This window comes from Elgaria multicarinata, chromosome 1, assembly GCF_023053635.1.
Source record: "Elgaria multicarinata webbii isolate HBS135686 ecotype San Diego chromosome 1, rElgMul1.1.pri, whole genome shotgun sequence".
Taxonomy (NCBI): domain Eukaryota; kingdom Metazoa; phylum Chordata; class Lepidosauria; order Squamata; family Anguidae; genus Elgaria; species Elgaria multicarinata.
Window position 1 is genome coordinate 184,806,674 of NC_086171.1, and position 19,866 is coordinate 184,826,539.

The 19,866-nt window shown below is 44.0% G+C and overlaps 1 protein-coding gene and 1 long non-coding RNA gene across 3 annotated transcripts in view; one reads left to right on the plus strand and one right to left on the minus strand.

Moving 5' to 3' along the window:
* The window catches only part of EPB41L1 (erythrocyte membrane protein band 4.1 like 1), a 209,528-nt gene that overhangs the window by 71,929 nt on the left and 117,733 nt on the right, over positions 1-19,866 (minus strand). The window lies entirely within an intron of this gene.
* On the plus strand, positions 12,565-16,898 carry LOC134411530 (uncharacterized). Its single transcript, XR_010026357.1, has 3 exons — positions 12,565-12,725; positions 13,067-13,157; positions 15,946-16,898. It is a non-coding gene; the product is annotated as an uncharacterized LOC134411530 (long non-coding RNA).

The window sequence follows — 19,866 nt, forward strand, 5'->3', positions numbered from 1 at the left end:
TGCCTAGGTGGGACCTAGAGTGCAGAGCCTAAAATGTGCCCAAGAACTGAGCTGGGAAAGGAGCCCAGATGGTTTTGGTGGCCCGACAGATGAAACACAGTTGCTGTAGTTGTTGTTTTACGGACCAGGTGTGGAACCCAGCCCCAAAGTTATCTATTTACCCAAAATGTGCCGCTTTTTCCTTTTTTTTAAAAAAAAAAAAGCTCAGCATTCTTCCTTATTTCTTGGGAAATGCCACAAAAGAAAAACAAAACAAAACCATGTGATGCCGTGTGTTTCCACCTCTGTTCAGTTCGCAACCCTGACAGGGCAATGCATACAACAAGGAAAGCTGCATGGGAATCACACAGGGAGAATAAGAATGTCAGTTTCTGGAGAAGAATCCAGGCTTTCCTCTTTGGCTTGGTCCCTCACAAGGAGGTGCCCTTGTTTATCCCAAAATACTTTGGTCACAGGTGACATTTGCAGTGAGATTTCACACGCTAAAACTGTCATGCTGTGCCTTCTTCCCACAGCAGGCTTCACACACACAGTGTGCTACGCTCACCTAAAATGGGCTTTTTGATTATCCCACACAACGTTTTACCTTCACGCTTCAAAAGCAGCAATGCGAACATTCCTGCTCTGTGACCAAGGCTGTCTGCCTGCCTCCTATACTTGCCAGGTTTGCAGTCCGCGGACTCCCTCTCTACCTTTAAAGATCCTGCTGAATTGTGAAATGAAACAGCTTGTGATTCTCTTGTCTGTTTCTCTCTCCTCCACCCAGCACCACTCCACCCTGGGCAGAGTCGAGATTTGATGGAGCAGCAAAAGCCATGCATAACATGCAGGAGTCCCATGGTATGAGAACTGGAGAAGGAAGTCATGGAAATAGCAAGACACACACAGCCATCTCGTCTCCCAACACAGTGGCAGAATTAAAGGATGAATCTCTACTATTTATTTATTTAATTTATAGGCCACCTTTCTGCCAAAGAATGTCATTCAAGGCGGCTAGCATTAAAAAGTGAATTAAAACAAAGTTAATAAAACACAGTATAGAAACAAATAAATTAAAAATACAACAGTAAAAGAAAAAGACAGCACCCAACCAGTTAAACTCCCCCTCAGCAGCAGAGCACGTGCCAAAGGCCTGCCTGAATAAAAACAACTTTTCCCATTAGCGGAAAGACAACACAGAGGGAGCCATCCTAGACTCTCTCAGCAAGGAGTTCAAGAGCCTGGAAACTACTTTCATACTACATGCATATGAAGCACTATAGAGAGCCAGTGTGGTGCAGTGGTCAGAGTGCTGGACTAGGACCAGAGAGACCTCTGGGTTCTAGTCCCCACTTTGCCATGAAGCTAACTGGGTGACTTTGGGCCAGTCACTAATTCTCAGCCCAACCTACCTTACAAGGTTGCTGTGAGGATAACACAGAGAAGAGGAGGATCATATAGGCCACCTTGGAGGGAAGACAATATAAATGTATAATTGTGGGTACAATGTGATGTTTAATACATAGTGTGCAGTTCCATATGGGATTTTTCCTTTACTTAAAAGGAAGCAGTAGCTTGACCCTCAAATCCCTAAAAGAAAGTTACTAGGATCCTTACTTCTTCATCCAGTGTGGATGCAGGTATATTAAATGCTACATGCAAGAAGCACAACAGGAAGTAATGTCACTGCAGGTTCCAGTGGCAGATCACTCCTGATTATACATTTTCTGCAGTTATTTGGTATGAACAAATGTTGAAAGATTTCTGCCTTTCCCTTGCTGGGATTACTATGTGGGTGGGCCTTTAGTTTTCATCTCAGATTCTGCTTTCCTCCATTCACCTATAATTAGGTAGAGAAGACAGAACCTACAGAGTACCTATTCCTAGCTTGCTTACCGGCATGCATAGTTGCTTGTTTAATCTCAACCGGCATGTAACAGTGGCCTAAATATTGCCAAGAGCCAAGTGTCTAATGCTTAACAATGTTTTTTTTATTCAAGACAGGGGCCGTGCCATAGTGGCAGAGAACCTGCTCTGCCCACAGAAGGCCCCAGTTTCAATCCCTGGCATCTCCAGTTAAAAGAACTGTAAATGGTGGAACCTCTGCTTGGTAGTCAGTATAAGTAATACTGGGCTAGATGGACCAATGTTCTGACTCTGTACAAGGCAGCTTCCTATTGCACTGGAGGAAAGCATCCAAGGATAAAAAGAACAGTGCCAACATCATTCTCTCTCTCTCTCTCTCTCTCTCTGTGTGTGTGATTGATTGATCCCGTTCACATGTCATGGTGACAATTCCTGGATTGTTTCACCCAGGAACTGCAGGGTGGAGCATGCAAGCCACAAACTTGTTGTTCCTGCTTTCTATTAGCACCCCAGACATCATGGGTTGTTTTGTGATGTGTAAACCTGGAAACTCTGGGTTGTTTATGGGTCAAACAACCCAAAGTTAACCAAAACAATTGCCCATGGTTTGTTGTTGGGTTAATTCTAGATTGTTTAACCCATAAATAATGCAGAGTTTCCAGGTTCGCATGTCATGAAACAACCAGGAACCGGACATTCCTGGATTGTTAAGTGAAAGCAGAAACGACTCTCATGCTCTGCTAATCCCCGCAATTCCTGAGTTAGATAACCCAGGAAATGACATACCGTGACATACCAACCAGCCCATTCTGAAGTGAAGCAGATTTACCATGGGGGTAAAATGCAGAAGTATTAAAAACTGTTCATACCACGGAGTGGCAACTTGCTCCAGTGCCTACCCTGTTCTCCACCCATGCCCTTTAAGTAAATCCTTCTGAATTTCCTAGTGCTGATGTGCACTATGCCGTTAACCTAGAATTCATGAGAAGAAAACAGCATGCTTTGGTGGTAGTTTCCCCACCCAGCCTTTGTCTTGTACTTCTAACCTCCCTCTTGTTCAGATGGTATATATGGTTGTATATCAAGCACAACAGGGTTAACAAACCCTGCCCACGCCATCAGCCTGTGCCCTGGAGCATGAAATTTGGTTAACCAAATAGTTATCTTCACTTGTGTGGCTCCACATGTCCGCATGGCTCAGATTCCCCGACTCCCCACCCCACCCACGGTATGAAATCTAGGCTCTTTCCTGCCCAGCAAGCTCCTACAGCACAGAATTCCATTGGTTGGTTACACCCTGTCCTGAGTCTTTCTGCTTGTTAAAATGAGAAAGCACCTGCATTCAGGCCTTTTGTTGCTCTTGCTTTGAAAAACCCGAGAGCTGGCCTCAAGTAATTCCCTTGGTATACCAGAGGCACCGAAACCTGCCTTGCTTCATTTCCGTAGAACTTGCTTAGGGGATTGGAGAATGAACATTACAAAAGAGTGAAAATTATAGGCTTACGGCAGTTTTACATGTTATGGCTACTGTAAGAAACAGATATGATAAACTAGTGGTTTTGCAGCCAATACTGCAAACATACACACATATACTGTACAAGCATCTCTAAACACCCCCGTACATGCGTCTGGAAACTCTCGATTGACACCGACTGCTTTGAAGAAGCTTTCACCCATGTGTATTGGACACCACAGAGGCTTGCTTAGAAGAAGCTGACTAGCTCTGCTAGACACTGGCGATGCAACGAGGGCAACACTTCATCGGGGCATATCACATGGGCATGTCCTGTAGTGGCTTCTTTTTAGTTGGAAGTCATTCCTCATATAAATTTTGTTCTTGAAAAATCTGTGATCGTAGCGGATGTACATGCAGTTTTAAATTACATCCCTGTGATGTGGGGATTAACAGATGGGCAGCCAAGTGGATATTGAGAGCCTTTACAGTTGCAAAGAGACGTATACTTCAAGCTTGGAAAGGGGGGGGGGACACCTACCGCCTATCACTCAATGGACTGAAGGTCTTACTGCTCTTTGAACATATCTGTTTGAACATATCCCCTACAGCCATCAAAGTTATATGGGTGCTTATTTAGATATTTATAACATATATTTTATTATTTATTATTATTGCATTTATATTCCTCCTTTTTTTCCTTCAAAGAACCCAAGGTGACGTACATAATCCTCCTTTCCACTTCTATCCTCACTACAACAACCGTGTGAGGTAGGTTAGGCTGAGCGTCTGTGAATGGCCCAAACTCACCCAGAGAGCTTCCATGGCTGAGTGGGGACTAGAACCCGGATCTCCCGACTCCCAGTCCAACACTCTAGCCACTGCACCTCACTGGCTCTATAGTTGAAAAAGGAAATGTTAATCCTTCCTCCCTGTCTTTCTGTTTTCTTATTGTTATTTTCTCTCCCCACCCCCACCCCACACACAATACTTTTACATATATCAAGGGAGTTGTTAATTATTAATGTATATTGATAGATTTCATTATATGGATTTCCTCCCTTTTTTGCTTTTTGTGTTTTTTGTTGTTACTGTTGTGTTGCAAATAAAAAGATTTTGGTGTTTTTTTTTTTAAAAAAAAATGTGTATAAGATCCACACACTGTGAATTTGATATGAAAAACGCTGGGCCTTCATGCAGCAATCAAAATGTGTAGCAAAGGCATATTTATTTATTTAAAATATTTTGGCCAGTTTTAAGAGCAGCAGCCCTGCCAAGGCGACACCCAACAATAAAACACATCATAAAAAACCAGTGCTGTATTAAAAACGGTAAAACACAATAAAAACAGCAAACATTTTAAAAAACAACAAACATCAGACAACTTAAAGCATAACACAGTCTGCAAAAACAGCAACAGCAAAAGGCCAGAGTAAAGTAGTATGTTTTCAGGACCTTCTTAAAAGTCTGCAATGCTGGGGCATGGCGGATCCCCCAATGACAACTTATTCCAGAGATGAGGGGCCACCGCAGAAAAGGTCCTCTTGCATATAGTCCTCCATCTAATTACTTTCACAGGTGGGTCAATAAGAAGGGCCGCTTTTGCTGATCATAAAGCATGGAAAGGCTGATATGTAATAAATAATATGTGTGAATAAAAGGTGGGCTTATGGGCAGAACTACATGTGACAGCAGCATACTACATCTTCAAACACAGGTTGCTACAGCAAACCTGTAAAGTAGGGGGTGGGGTGATTTAAAGTGGAAAAGCAGTGGGCAGGAAGAGGTGATGTGACCATCCTCCACTTGTTGCTACCTCTCGCCTCTCCTGGTAACTACTCCCCTAACCATTTTCCCACTGGTCAGTTTCCGGGACTGGAAATAAGCCTGGTTGGGAAAGAAGTTGTGGGAGAAATGGCAGTGGAAAGAGGAAGAATCTATCACTGCACTCCTTTCTGCCTGTTGGGTTAAAATTGCCATCATTTATAGCAGCCTTCCTCAAGCTCATGTCCTTCAGATGTTTTGGACTAGAACTCCCACAGTCTCCATCCATTAGTTCTGCTGGCTGGAGCTGATGGGATCTGGGCTTTTTTTCTGTCTATGCATGCATAGGATTGCATGCTATGGGAGCAATCCTATGGCCCCTAGACAATGTGTATAGGGCACAGGATATTTTGGATACCCAGATTCAAGGTCGGAGGCAACAGGTCTCGGAAGTCATCCTACCCCCACCCCACCCCCGGAGCTTGCGTGGAGAGAACTGTGCCAGATACCCCTCCGAGGTCACAAAAGTGACCTCAGGGAGGGAGTGTAAAGGGGGCATTTCTGTGGGAGGCCTCTCCAGCTTCCTTCCTTGCCCCTACGCAATGCTCCAGCTAGACAGGTGAAAAAGCTAGACACCTCAGCCGCGCTTCCCACTCAGCATTGGAAACTTGTAAGCCTCCAAGTTCAGAGGCTTTTAAGCACTGAGGGCTCAATCGATTGGACTGTGCCCTAAATGAGTTCAATTAATAACAACATACCACTAGCATCAGACCAAGAAAAAGGCCTTGAGGTATATACCGTCTGATGGAATGTAGAACAGTGCAATGGATCAGCACATGCTGAAATAGCGATTATAACTCACTGTTTACCACACTGCTGTGATAAATGCACCCACAATTCCAATAAATTCACCTATTCAGACATACATTTCAGCTGATTATGAAGGAAGAAGGCACCCTCTAGCACTGCCTAGAGAAAATACAGCAGGGGGGTCTGCTGATCAACTACACTAAGAGGCAGACTGAGGCCCTGTTCAGATGCGCACGGAGGGGTGGGTGGGTAGGGAGGAGAGGTAATGGAACCATGACAATCCGCCATATGATCACGGAACCACACAGTGTTGTGTGGTTACGCTACCCACCTACCCTCCGTGGTTACCTATAACTCCTCCATGCAGTTTAACCACGCATCCTGCCATCCCAGGATACCTGAGAGAGCGCCTTCTCCCCTACCAACTTGCCCGGTCACTGAGATCATCCGAGGGTCTGCTTCTGGTGGTCCCACATAGATCCATCCTCCGAGTGGAGTCCACCAGGGGAAGAGCCTTCAGCGTGGTGGCTCCCCTCCTGTGGAATTCCCTGCCTCTGGAGGTCAGGCAGCTGCCAATTTTGTACTCCTTTCAGCGCCTCCTGAAAACATCATTATTCCAGGAACCCTTTCCTTAATGTCCAGCCATGAGTCACTGCTTTTGCTTTTTTTGAGCCTGGTTGGGGCTTAAAAGAAGCAAAAACTTCTCTTTTTTTCATTTTATCTTGTACACTGCTCCAAAATTTTCAATGGGGAGTAGCATATAAATATTGTAAATAAATAAATAAATCCTCCGCACCCTGGCAGCTGCTCCAGTAAAAAAAATTTTAAAAAAATGGCCGCCAACCATAGAAAAAGACCATGGTAGTTCGAGTACTGCTGGAAGTGGCAGTTGCTCTTGCTGGCGGACTCTATGATTGCAGCCATAATCTTGCCCGGCACATGCTGCAGCCCGCTGTGCAGTTTTGATTGTGTGAACTGGATCAATGTCTTGTTAAGCCACCAAAGTTACAGGTTTAAAGGTCCAGCTTCTCTCTTACTGCAGATGTCCTTAGTGCGACCTAATCCGAGGCATGTTTATGCAGAAGTAAACCCCAGAGAGTTCAGTGGGATTTACCTTCCATTAATTGGGCTTAGGACTGCAACTTTAACCAGTTGTCTTATTGGGAAACAGTTTGAGAACCTGAAAATCTCCTTAAGCTATCTAAAGTCAACTACAGCAGATAGTAAAGGCTCACATCACCCATCTTAGTTTCCTTAACCGGCATTAAAGTTAAGTATCCTATCTCTATGCCAGTAGGACCAGCTAAAAGAGATTTTGAAAATCAGATTTCCCCTCTTCAATGCAGATGGGCTACATAGATTGCTCAATGCATATTTAAGATTACATGCACAAAACGTGCAACTTAAGAATTTAGGATATTATCCGATGAGCCTTTGCGCAGGCAGCCAAGCCCGACACTGGTGCATGCATAGTCAGCACCACTGACGGCAGCTGGCACACGGCCCCTACCTAAGGCAGCCACGATGTATCGTGTCCAGGGTACATCACAATGAGCACAAACACTCATTTCTGGAAGCGGCAGGAAACAGCCCTTCCAGAACAAAGAACTGCTGCCTGTTGCAGTGCTTCCCCCAGGAAGTGCTATGTCATGACCACTGGAAGTAGGGGCTGGCCACGTGCACATCAGGGCCAATGGGCTTGAGCTGCCCGCACAAGGGCTCCGTTGGTTACTACCGTAATATCTAACAAAGCAAATTGTCTTCAACAGGCTGCAATGTAAGAATGTACTTGTCTAGTCATAACAAAAGCCCAGATAGCTTGGATTGTTTCCAACTATGGTCAAAGAGATCCCTCTGCAAAGGTCATCTAAAGGAATGGCAAGGAGCCATCCTGTGCTCTCTGTCTGCGAAGAGTTCTCTGAACATGGATGGGCCAATTAGCCCTTAATAGACCTCTCCTTCATGAATCTGTAACCCTTTTAAAAAGCCATCTACGCTAGTGACCATCCTTCCTAACATCCCGTGACAATCCCTTAAGTTAATTATGCATCGCTTAAAATGGTACTTTTGTTTGTCCTGAACTTACTGCCAATTAATTTAACTCGACTGCCTCTAGAGAGGTAGGGAATGATTTCTCTGCCGTCATTGTCTCCCATAACTGTTCATAATTTTATAAACTTCTATTACCTTCTGCCTTAGAATTGCTTTCAAGTTTAGGCAGCAGTTGAGCTTCTAGTTACCTAGGGAGGTTGTGAGCTCTCCCACACTAGAGGCATTCAAGAGGCAGCTGGACAACCATCTGTCAGGGATGCTTTAGGGTGGATTCCTGCACAGAGTGGGGGGTTCGACTCCATGGCCTTATAGGCCCCTTCCAACTCTACTATTCTATGATTCTAGTGGGGGAACTGCACTTCTAAGCAGTGAATGCCATAACATCTGACAGGGAAATGAACGTTGTCGAATGTGCAGCGGACCCATGCCAAGGATCAGAGTCAGACCCTACTTCCCTGCTTTGCGTCTCCTGTGTGTTCTTTTCAAACACTGCAGTGTTCACAGGAAGACACATGGTGGACATATTGGAAACACATCTGCTTCCCTTGTCTTTTCTCTGATCTAAGCCCCCAGCATACGAAGACTCCATCTCCTTCCTACCACCAACTAGTTTCAGTGGCTCTTCCCTGTCCCTGCTTCAGCTCTGCAATATCTTTTTGGGAGACGGAGTGATCAGAAATGCAGACAGTATTCTGCATATTGGTGGGGCATAGATTTATGAATACTGTTATTCTCTGTTTCATTATCAGCCCCTCTTCTAATAATCCCCAACAATGAATTTGCTTTTGCTTTTTTTTCACTGCCACAGCACTGAGCTGCCTTTGGTCGGTGAGATTTTTTAGATCTTTCTTTGGTGCTTTTGACCCATTTAGACCCTGACCATAATATATGAAATAAGAGCCATTTGCCCTGATGTGCATCACTTTGTTTACAGTGAATCTCAGCTGCCATTCCGCTGTCCAATCAGCCAGCCACCAGAAATGTGTCACCAATGCCATTTAACCCCTGTCCTCCGAGAGTCAGTGTAACTTCTGCCTGAAGCACGTCTCCAGTTTGCACCCTTAACCTCTCGGCTGATTTCTCCCTTTGAGCATACTCTGTGATGACCCATGGTTCACACAGATCTGCTGAGCACTGAACTCTAAAGGAGTAATTGCACAGACAGCCCTTGAAGGGCTATTCCCCAAAGGGAAGAAACCAAAACCTTTTTATTAATTTTAAATTCTAATAAAGCTATACTCATCGCCTTACCCCATTACTTCAAAGACAGTCTGGGACTGGCAATAGTAACAGAGGAAGCTTGAGCTGTGAAAAGTATGCCATTCATGGCTAGAAATTGCTTTTTGATTCAAGGGGCAGGATGGTGATGAAGGAAGGATATATAGTGGTCTTCCCCAACCTGGTACCCTCCATATATGTAGAACTGCAATTCTCAGCCATGCTGGCTCAGGCGTGCCGAGAATCATATCCTCTAATGCTTTGCATTACCATATTTTTTTCTTAATACATCAGGAGCAATTAGTGCAAAGCATAGCAATTAATACAATGTAGATTGAAATAAAAATATCTTAAGTATTCTCTTAGAAACCAGCAATGATGAGAACACACACATTTCTTTGAGGCTACCACAGAAAATGCCCTGTCCCTGGGTACTGGTCAGTCTCAACAGGCTGGCAAAAAGGCCGTCAGAGGCCAATATCAAAGCCTGGGCAAGCTATAAATGTTCTCTCCCCAGTTTAGGCAGAAAGTCTTACAATCTTCCTAGTTTCATTCTCTGTTGCTTTGTAACTACATCTGGCAAAGTATTAAAGCAGAAGCAGTCATCCCCAGCTCTGTGCATTGATAATTCTATGGGGAGCTGGAGGGTGGGGGGAGAGAATCACAATTTAAGCACCCCATTGCAATGTATTGTTTCCTACATGTTTTCATCCACAAAAATAAATTGCCAAGTCTCTCCCGTGGAGGAAAACATTACTTCAGAATTATCCTCCTGTGAACTTCCAGCCTTTAGCCAAGGAAGAGTGACAGGTTACATACCTCCTGCAGGGGTTGCCGCCAGAGTCGCCAAGGCCACCCTGCCAAGCAAACACAGTCAGCTTGAGACACGGTGCTCTCAGTCTCAATGGCGCATTCTGAAGGGCCAAACTCGCACATAAATCTAGCCCCTTCAAGCCCTTGACGAGGCAGCGCAGCGGCCAGAAGCTCTCAGTCTAACAGCCAGTACCAAAAAAAACACAGTCCAAAAACAACAGTGGCCTTGTTAGAGCCCAGCCTGGTCCGAGTGAAAAGAACACTGGCCTCGGACCAAAGGAGCTGGGTTCCAAATCCCTGCTCGGCCATGGGCTCACTGTGTGGCCTTGGGTTACCCTTTTATGTTGAAAGTGAGAGGAATCAGGGCAGCTGGGGAAGCTGCAGAATAAAAGAGCATTCACACACAAACACACATGTGGAGGCTGCAGGTTTAGAGCAGGAAGGCATCCTGTGGACCAGAAGCAAAGGAGGTTGGTAAACCCATAGGTGGGGTTATGGGCTTTCCTCACAGAAGATTTTTACATCAAGTACAGTCGTATAGTGGAACCAGGGCTCGCAGGGATGGAGTGCCAACACTTTTTGATGAGCAAGGATGCTGATGGTGTCCCCATCCCCTCAGATTTACCAGATTACAATGATCACAGTAGCTGGCAACAGGGGGTGGGGAGCCGTGGGAGATGAATTTTTCCAGCAACAATATATAGTTGTGAACTATCCTGTTGGAATGCAAACAGAACTAAAACTAAAACAACAACAACAACAACAACAACAACAACAACAAATTTATTTGTTACCAGCCTCTCCCGCTGGATCGAGGCGAGGTACAACACAAAGAAAAACACCATAAAATACATACAACTAATTCAAACGTTTAAAACCAGTGCATAATTAAAAGCAGCACACCATTAACAAAGGCATCTTAAAATTCAACTGGGTAGGTCTGCCAGAAGAGATCAGTCTTTATGACTTTCTTAAATTCTGGAAGGCTGTTACGTTGATGAATCTCTCCCGGAAAGCCATTCCACAAACTGGGAGCGGCAGAAGAAAAGGTCTTCTGGGTAATAGTTGTCAGCCTTGTTTTTGTTGGCTGGAGTAAATTCTTCCCAGAGGACCTGAGTGTGCGGGGCGGATTGTATGGGAGAAGGAGATCCCGCAGATATGAGAGAGATATTGGTCCGGAATGAATTTAGTGAGAACAGACACATCTATACCAGGAGCAACAATGCTTAGGGTCATCATCCTTGCGGGCACTGTGCTTACTGTAGATGCACCTGCAAAATGGCGGAGTCTGAGGCTCCTTCCAACTGTAAATTATGTCCCTTGAACCACTCACCACATGTTACACCTGTAACGTAGTTAATATTATACAGTGCCCCATTTTATGTTGGAAAAATATCAAGGATTCTCCAGAAAAGGATATGATAATTATTATTATTTTGCAACATCAGAAACAATACAATGGGTACCTAACTAGTCAGTCATTTTTTAAAAAATATGCTGTGCTGTATGTGAGGATCTGGTAAGTAGAGAAACTAAACACATAAAATGATAGGTCCCTATACAGAAAGGACATGGAGTGGATTCTAAGGCTAAAAACATTAACCTCCCAAGGCCTTAAAGAGGAACTAGAGTTCTTTGTTCTACTGTAACTGAAGCTTTTTTTTTTTTTTTTTTTTTTTTTGGTGACACTCCGTTGGTTTTTCCCGTGTAGTTAGATAACCCAGAACAATTTGACTGTTTATATCTCTGAAATTACTAGCACCTGAGTGAGGGACTGCCAACACCCATGGGATAGGATATTTAATCTGCTGCTTTTGCTTTGCTTCAATAATAATTTTACCTGCCAGTAATTGAGTTGAAAAGATATATCATTCTGAGTTCTCAGAAGGTGATTTTAAAGCTAGTAAGTACAAAGGCGTATGCAATTTGTATTGAATTGATTTGCTGTTGTTTATTGTTCATTTTAAGACATTACATTTCGGCTCCTAAAAATATCAGGGCAAAAATGCGTTGGGCTTTATTGAAAATAAAGTTATATTTTCCAGCATCAGAGTTCTCTCTCTGTAGATCTGTGGTGGTTGCTTTTCAGTATATCTACACTCACTGATATGGATCAACATAATTGGCTGCATTTTTGGCCTCTCCTTGGGGGTGTGGCCATGGGGATTGTTATGATGAGCACATATACTATAACATTTACACCACCAATCTACACCACCAATCAGTATGTCAACAGAGTTGAAGACAAGTTTTCGGGGGCATGGTGGTGGCACTAAATAGTTCAGAAAGGGGCTAAAGCAGCAGATTCCATGGCTGATTTAAATACCTTGCAGTATTTGGGTAAACCATTTGGCATTTTCCTATTTTCCCACTATTGTGGGAGTTTATTCTCTCAGGCTGCTATAGCCATTTGTGACCTAATCACGCCTGCACAGAACTGTGTGAACCGCATCCGGTGAATTTATTTATCAATGATATATTGCACTTCTAAACCGCCCAATAACCGGAGTGCCCTGGGCGGTGCGCAGGTAAATTAATAACGAAAGACAAACAATAGACAGTGATAAAAAGAGCAGATAATAAAACCAAGATAAAACCAGCAGCGGAGAGCAAAAACAACGCAGCACGTAAAAGCAAAGCCAAAGCAGCAGCAAAATAAAACAGGGCAAAAATCTAAAAGCACTAAAAACAGGGTGTTTTGAGGGTTTTCAATGGATGGGAGATAAAAAGGTCTTCGCTTGGTGCTAAATGACCATAATGGAAGGACCAGGTAAGCCTCTCTATTGAATCATACCTATAAATTTATCAAGCATGTTTCTAGTGTTTATGGTTCTTGAATCAAACTCTGAAAATGTAGAGCAGCCTTCCTCAACCTGGGGCGCTCCAGATGTGTTGGACTGCAACTCCCAGAATGCCCCAGCCAGCTCGGCTGGGGCATTCTGGGAGGTGCAGTCCAACACATCTGGAGCGCCCCAGGTTGAGGAAGGCTGATGTAGAGGGTATACCTGTTGATGTCACCAAAAACAGTGCTTCTGGGTAGAGGAGACCTTGTACACCTTCCTCTCTCTTTTTCATGATTTCTATTTCCTGTGCTCCCACCACCACCACTAGTGACAACGATGCTTCCTCCAGAGCCAGCCCTTCTCTCCAGTTCCATCCTTGAGCTGCTTCCCAGCACACAACCAGAAAACATTTAAGACAGGTAACAGTACCCTGGGCTGTTTGGGTTTGCTCTCTGGACTGATAGTGGGGCAGTTCACACAACATGCTATCACATAGTTGAACCGTGGGTTGTTTGATGAACCGAGGGGTTAGTGGGTTGTCTGAACCCAGGACATTTTCCACAGGGTGGCTTGTTAACTATGCAGTGGGGCCTGTTAACCACCCTGAACAACCCAGCTACAAACCATGGATTCTCCAGGTGGCCCATTCAAGAAAAATAAGCCACACTGCATGGTTAACAAGCCACCCTGTGGAAAATGTCAATATCTGTGACATGAATGTGTGGGTGTTTGGAAGGGGGATATCTGTACAGTCTAAGGCCCTCCAAAATCATTACTGTTTCAGAGATCTCTGCATTTAGAGATACCCAGGCCTAAAAACATCTCATCAAGACCCCTGCTCTTTATTCTTACAGTTCTTTATCTTTAAACCTGAGTTGGTCTAGACAGCCCTTCAAATAGAGGACTATCCTCTATAAAGTCAGACACCTTAGCCACATTGGCTATTATCATGTGGTAGGATTACAAATGGGCCCCTTTGTTGTGGCCCAGAGATGTTTGCCTGGGCTGCTCACCTTCTGGCACTTGGCTATGTCCCTAAGTCATGGTTGGAAGGGTTATGGTAAAAGTGATGCTTCCTCCATTCCCCTTCCTCCTTTCGCAAACCCCAAATCCAGTGGAGGTTGGTGCCTCCGATGACAGTGGGACAGTGAATTCACTCCAGGATTCACCCGGAACCAGGCAGAACTCTAAAGGAGCTAGCCAAGTTGCTTTAGAGTTCTGACTGGTTCTGAGTGAACCCAGGACTGAATTCACTGTCCCACTGAAATCAAAGCCACCAGCCTCCACTACCCAAACCAGCTTCAAAAAATATAACCTAGAAGTAAAGTCTCTAAAACCTAGGGGAGGGAAAGGGCAGGCAGGTGTACAAAAGGAGCAGCAACTGGATCAGAGACGCTTGAGCGACCTACCTGCTGAACTAAGCTAGACAGCAGCTTCCCCTGCCGCTCAGTATCACCTCTCCATCTCTCCTCCATCCTGGCTCTTTGTTCTTTCTCTGTTCTGAGATGGCACATGGATGCTAGAAGACTCCCAGCTCCACAATTTGTGTTCTGTAGGATACTGTTTGCCGCTCCCTTCGGTCTGTCATTATCCTTTCTCCCTCCCTGTCAGCCTGTCTTCTGCTGAAATCGCCCCCCCCCCTTCTCCTGCGCCTTTGCCCTGCTTTTCCAATCCCGTTCTTCCCCCTCCATCCTTTGCTATCTGCATCCCTGTCTTGCACATGTTCCTCACTTCCTCCCCACCATCCCAAGTCCCCAGACCTGATACTCACAGCTCAGAGGCACGGCTGCTTGTGAGCTTTAATCACAAAAGTTCAAACGAAAAGAGAATTCGTTTAATAGAGTTGTCACGGCTGATATTCTGTGATGCAGACACTAGCCCCTGGCAGAGAGAGAGAGAGAGAGAGAGAGAGCATTTTCTGACTGGAGCACATTTTTGGCACCTCTGCGACTTGGTTTCAACCATCACAATGACATCGATCCATTTCTATCTGTCTATCACACTCACACTTACAAGCACTCTGCCTAGGAGCAGGAGAAGCTTTTAAAAAATGTGGTTTCGCCATTCTTCTTTCGATGACTCTCTACCAAATCTCACCCACCCTATTCAGTGTAATAAAAGTGCCGGGCTACTTCATGTGTTTATGTTTAGCTCTCTAGAAAATATTTGCCAAGTACAAAACCATACATTTTGGTGTAGGAACATGCCGTTAGTTTGAAAAATGCACACAAGTGTGTGTGTGTGTGTGTGTGTGTGTGTGCGTGTGTGTGTGTGAGTGTGATCCGTTTCCCAGGTCACCGCTTGCTAGCATTTTGCAACCAAAAGCCACAATTTACACAGAAGCGTGCCATCATAAATGATGCAGCGCTTGCGTTGTGTTGCACTTGGGAATTCTCAAGTGCAATATGCTAATATACACAGCAACCCAAAGACCTATGTTTTGCTCTTCTTTGCTTTTATCTTTGAATTGAGCACGGCTTCATATTGTTGCGATTTCTATATAATAAAGACAGGAAACAGCAGGTTGGAAAACCTAAGCAGTAGCGTGCCCAACCTCTTAGAATCCTAGAATAGTAGAGTTGGAAGGGGCCTATAAGGCCATCGAGTTCAACCCCCTGCTCAATGCAGGAATCCACCTTAAAGCATCCCTGACATTTGGTTGTCTAGCTGCCTCTTGAAGGCCTTTAGTGTGGGACAGCCCACGACTTCCCTAGGTAATTGGTTCCATTGTTGTACTGCTCTAACAGTCAGGAAGTTTTTCCTGATGTCTGGGCCGGAATCTGGCTTCCTGTAACTTGACTCCATCATTCCGTGTCCTGCACTCTGGGATGCTCAAGAAGATATACTGACCCTCCTCTGCGCGACAACCTTTCAAGTATTTGAAGAGTGCTATCATGTCTCCTGATAGCACTCTTCTCCCTCAATCTTCTCTTCTTAATATTTTATGCTGGCATCTAGGATTTCCCCCTTCTCAATTCTGGGAAAACGGGGTTCCATTCACTGATTTTGAGGACCAAGGAGGTCATGAAAATCTGCCCACATTGCATGGAAAAGACAGCTACTCGCAATGGTAGCTGTGATTGACAGATGCAATGGGGAGTTTAGCCTCCAAGAGTCTAAAAATCACCTCTGTATCATCTTTGAAATGGTGACTTTTTAGACAGCTCTTTTAAGTGTCATACTTCATTCTCTCCTTCATTTACTCAGACAGTGAGGCTGAAATCCACAAACCACTTATTCCAGAAGAGCAGTCACGTTGGTCTGTTTCAGCAAAATCACAGAGGAAACACAAAACAACCAAAGAACCTTATGGCATCTTAAACACAAAATGGGGAACAACTTGTAATGCATGTCACCGATCTGCTGCTGAAAACATCTCTGTGGTGGGTTATCCTTTACACCTAGAGTGGCCAGGTGTCCTACTTTATAGAGGACAATCCTCCATTTGAACGGCTGTTAACCGACAGCCCAACACGTGTCCATTTATTTTCAGGCCTTTACATCTCTAACTGCAGCCAGTGTATTGCAATTTTGGAGCTGTGGAACACTCTCACGAGGAAGGTTTCTTGGATCTCTGTCTCTGCTGGCCTTCCATTAAGATGAGTTTATTTCAAGCTATTGGCCATTTATACCACAGAATTTTAACTGCGCCTGCCTTTTTCTCTTGTATTTCTGCGGTATTACCTTAAGATTGTTTTTATTATTGTTAGGTATTTTTATAGTTTAGAAGCCGTTCTAATTATCTTCAGTGGAATATAAATGCCCATAAATAATAGATTGCTCCAAGCAATTGGTGCAGGGAGCGTTTGAAGATACAGGTCTGCTTCCCTCACATGTGGCTTGAGCCTCAAAGGCTACAGACTTAATAATAAAGTGATACTGAGCATTGACACACTTATACCTCAAGCATTAAAGTTGCCTCGTGATCTCTAGAGGAAGGGAGCTGAACAACAAAGTCAAAAGCAAATAATGAAATAGCCAGAAAAATACGAGGTCTTGCCCATCTTTTTTGTCCCTGAGCAACAGATGGCAATTCCCTGTTCGTTTCACAACCTGGTATTATTTGGCACCCATTTAAATTGTTTGAAGGGAAAAATCTTCAGAACTTTTTATTAATAATGTAATATCTTTTAAACGCCTCCTAAAAACATATAGTTTAAAACAAGCCTTCCTTGGACTGTAATTTATTCTGGTTTTATTTGATTTTAAAGTCTTAAACTGGATTCTAGTTGTAAACTGCCCAGAGAGCTTAGGCTGTTGGGCAGTATAATTATGTAATAAATAAATAAAGAACTCCAGATCTAGATTATTATTATTTTGCTTGTTATATCAATGGTCTCATTCCAATATAAGTTTTTTCTCAGTCTCCCATACTAGAATCCATAAAGCTGGCTGGTGGGAGATTCAGGACATATAAAGGAGGTACTTCTTCACATAATGCATAGTTAAACTGTGGAATTTGCTACCGTGAGATGTAGCGACAGGCTTTATTTGGATAGCTTTAAAAGGGGGTTGGATAAGTTCCTATTGATAGCTACTAGTCCTCATGGCTATGTGCTACCTCCAGTATCAGAGGCAGTAAGCTTATATACACCAGTTGCTGGGGAACATCGGTGGGAAGGTGCTGTTGCCTGTGTCTTGCTTATGAATCACTGGTTGGCCACTATGTGAGCAGAGTGCTGGACTAGATGGACCCTTGGTCTGATCCAGCATGGCTGTTCTTATGTTCTGCCTCGATGTCTAACTTGACATGGAGTCCTACCAATCCAATTACCATGGGGTTCGTCGGTCCAATCTAGTTTTGTGGTTTATCATAAACCGCCCAATATATACAGTTCTGTCAAGTTGAAAGAAAAAGGATAGGAAATGAAGCAGGCATTTTAAAAAGACCTGAGGTTTTATCAGTTTGACACATGTGACATGCATTTTGAGCAAACTTGGGAATTTTGGGTGTCTGGCTCATTATGTTTTAATTGGGGTTTAACATCATCCCTTAGTGATTAAGAAGCAAGTGAGGACAGGAGGAAGACTCTATGGATAACAACATGTCTGGCACACCACAGCTTTCAAGTACTTCATTTTGCAAACCAAATCACTCTTTTGATGTAGGTGCATGTCTGTGCTGCCCACCACTACTGCAAACACAGAGAAAGTTCTAGAGGACATTGTAGTAGGGCTATGTTTGGGGAGATTCAGTCCCTGACATGAAGCTGAAGTGACATTCAGGAAGTACCATCTCAGGGTAACCTGTCTCACAGGGCACTTGCAATGATAAAAGTGAGGGACCCCCTAGCCTGCTTTGAGCTATTTGGAAGAAAAGCAAGATTAAAATTTCATAATAAATACATTAAGGAAACAATTTTCTAGTCAATATTTATTACTTAGATCTTTATCCTGCCACAATTACAAAGGCTTAGGGAAGCTCACAGCTTGGAAACAAAAGCTGACCCAGAGCAAAGGGGTAGTATCTTAATGGGTAGTATTTGCTTAATGGGTAGTATCCATTGCATCCCTACTGCTAGCTTGGAAAAAGTGAGGCTAAGGGGAGACACGATAGAGGTGTATAACATGATGCATGGTGTGGAGAAGGTGGATAGGGAGACATTTTTCTCCCTCTCCCATAATACTAGAACCTGGGGTCATCTCATGAAGCTGATTGGTGGGAGATTCAGGACAGATAAAAGGAAAGACTTCACACAGCACATAGTTCTCTATGGAATTCACTACCACAAGATGTAGTGATGGGCACCAATTTGGATGGCTTTAAAAGGGGGTTGGATAAATTCCCGGAGGAGAAAGCTATCAGTGGTCCTGATGGCTATGTGCTACCTCCTATATCAGAAGCAGTAAGCCTATGTGCACTAGTTGATGGGGAACATGGGTGGGAGGGTGCTGTTGAACCGTTTCCTGCTTTTGGGTTCCTGGTCGACAGCTGGTTGGCCACTGTGTGAAGAGAGTGTTGGACTAGATGGAATCTTGGTCTGATCCAGCAGGGCTCTTCTGATCTTATCTAGCCAGCGATGTAGATTTTCGGGGGGAGGGGGGAATGTCTATGCAAATTAGGCTAACTTGCATAGGGTCATTTGCATCGGAATTTTTTGGGATGCCTTAAAGCAGGTGTGGGCAACTTGCAAAACATTTGGAGGGCCACAACACCCAGCAACCCGTTGCCTCTGGCTATGTTATCTAGTGCTGTTGGGAGTTGGCTGCCAAAATAACTGGTGGGCCACAAGTTGCCCACCTGTGCCCTGAGGAGTGTTCTAATTTAGCATGACTAAATTGTACTTATATTTAGAAAATGAAGCTTTAAAAGTACCCCATGTTATTTTTTTGTCCCAAAACACCATAAGTATTTCACTTGAAATATTTGGTGGGGGGGAATGTAAAGCACACTTTAAATGTTTATGTTATGTTTTTAAATGTTGTATTATGTAGATTTTTAAATTGACATATATGAATTCTCTCACATACTTGCTGGGGGATAATCACCTGAAAAACATTAATTACAATTTCGAAACTGTCAAGCTTGCCTAATATTGTATTTGCAATTGGCATCCATTCATTGTTACTAATGATTTTTTTCCATCCCACATCACTGTCAGTAGCATTACATTTCACTAGCATCAACTATCCCTAACACAAAGCCAATAGTGCCAGCAAATGTTATTGGTGTTGAACTCGAGATAAGATTATGCTAGCGCAACATCATTTACAATAATGGCAGTATCGTGTTGGGTACTGCCCTATGATTTTAGAGACAACTGAGAAAGTGTTGTGCAATGAACCATGCAGTCATAACCTTTTCCTTCAAGGATGTCACCTTTTCCCCAACAGCATCTCTCTTCCGTGTTTCCTTGACTCCACACCAATGCAGACCCCTTCACATTCCAGCTATGCCGTCATGACCCACGTAGACACATCAGTCTTGTCTCTCCAGCGATGGAGTCCTCTTTCCCCTTTCAAATTAGCCCCACCCCTTGGCCCTGTATCCGCTCCACACACCTAGTGCTAAAACAGAAAGGGGGGGGGGTTCACTCTTCATATCTGCAGATCACCAAATACTTGGGTGGGATGCATCGGATGACCATGAAATCCTGAAGGATGGAGATACCATGACACTGGGTGGGG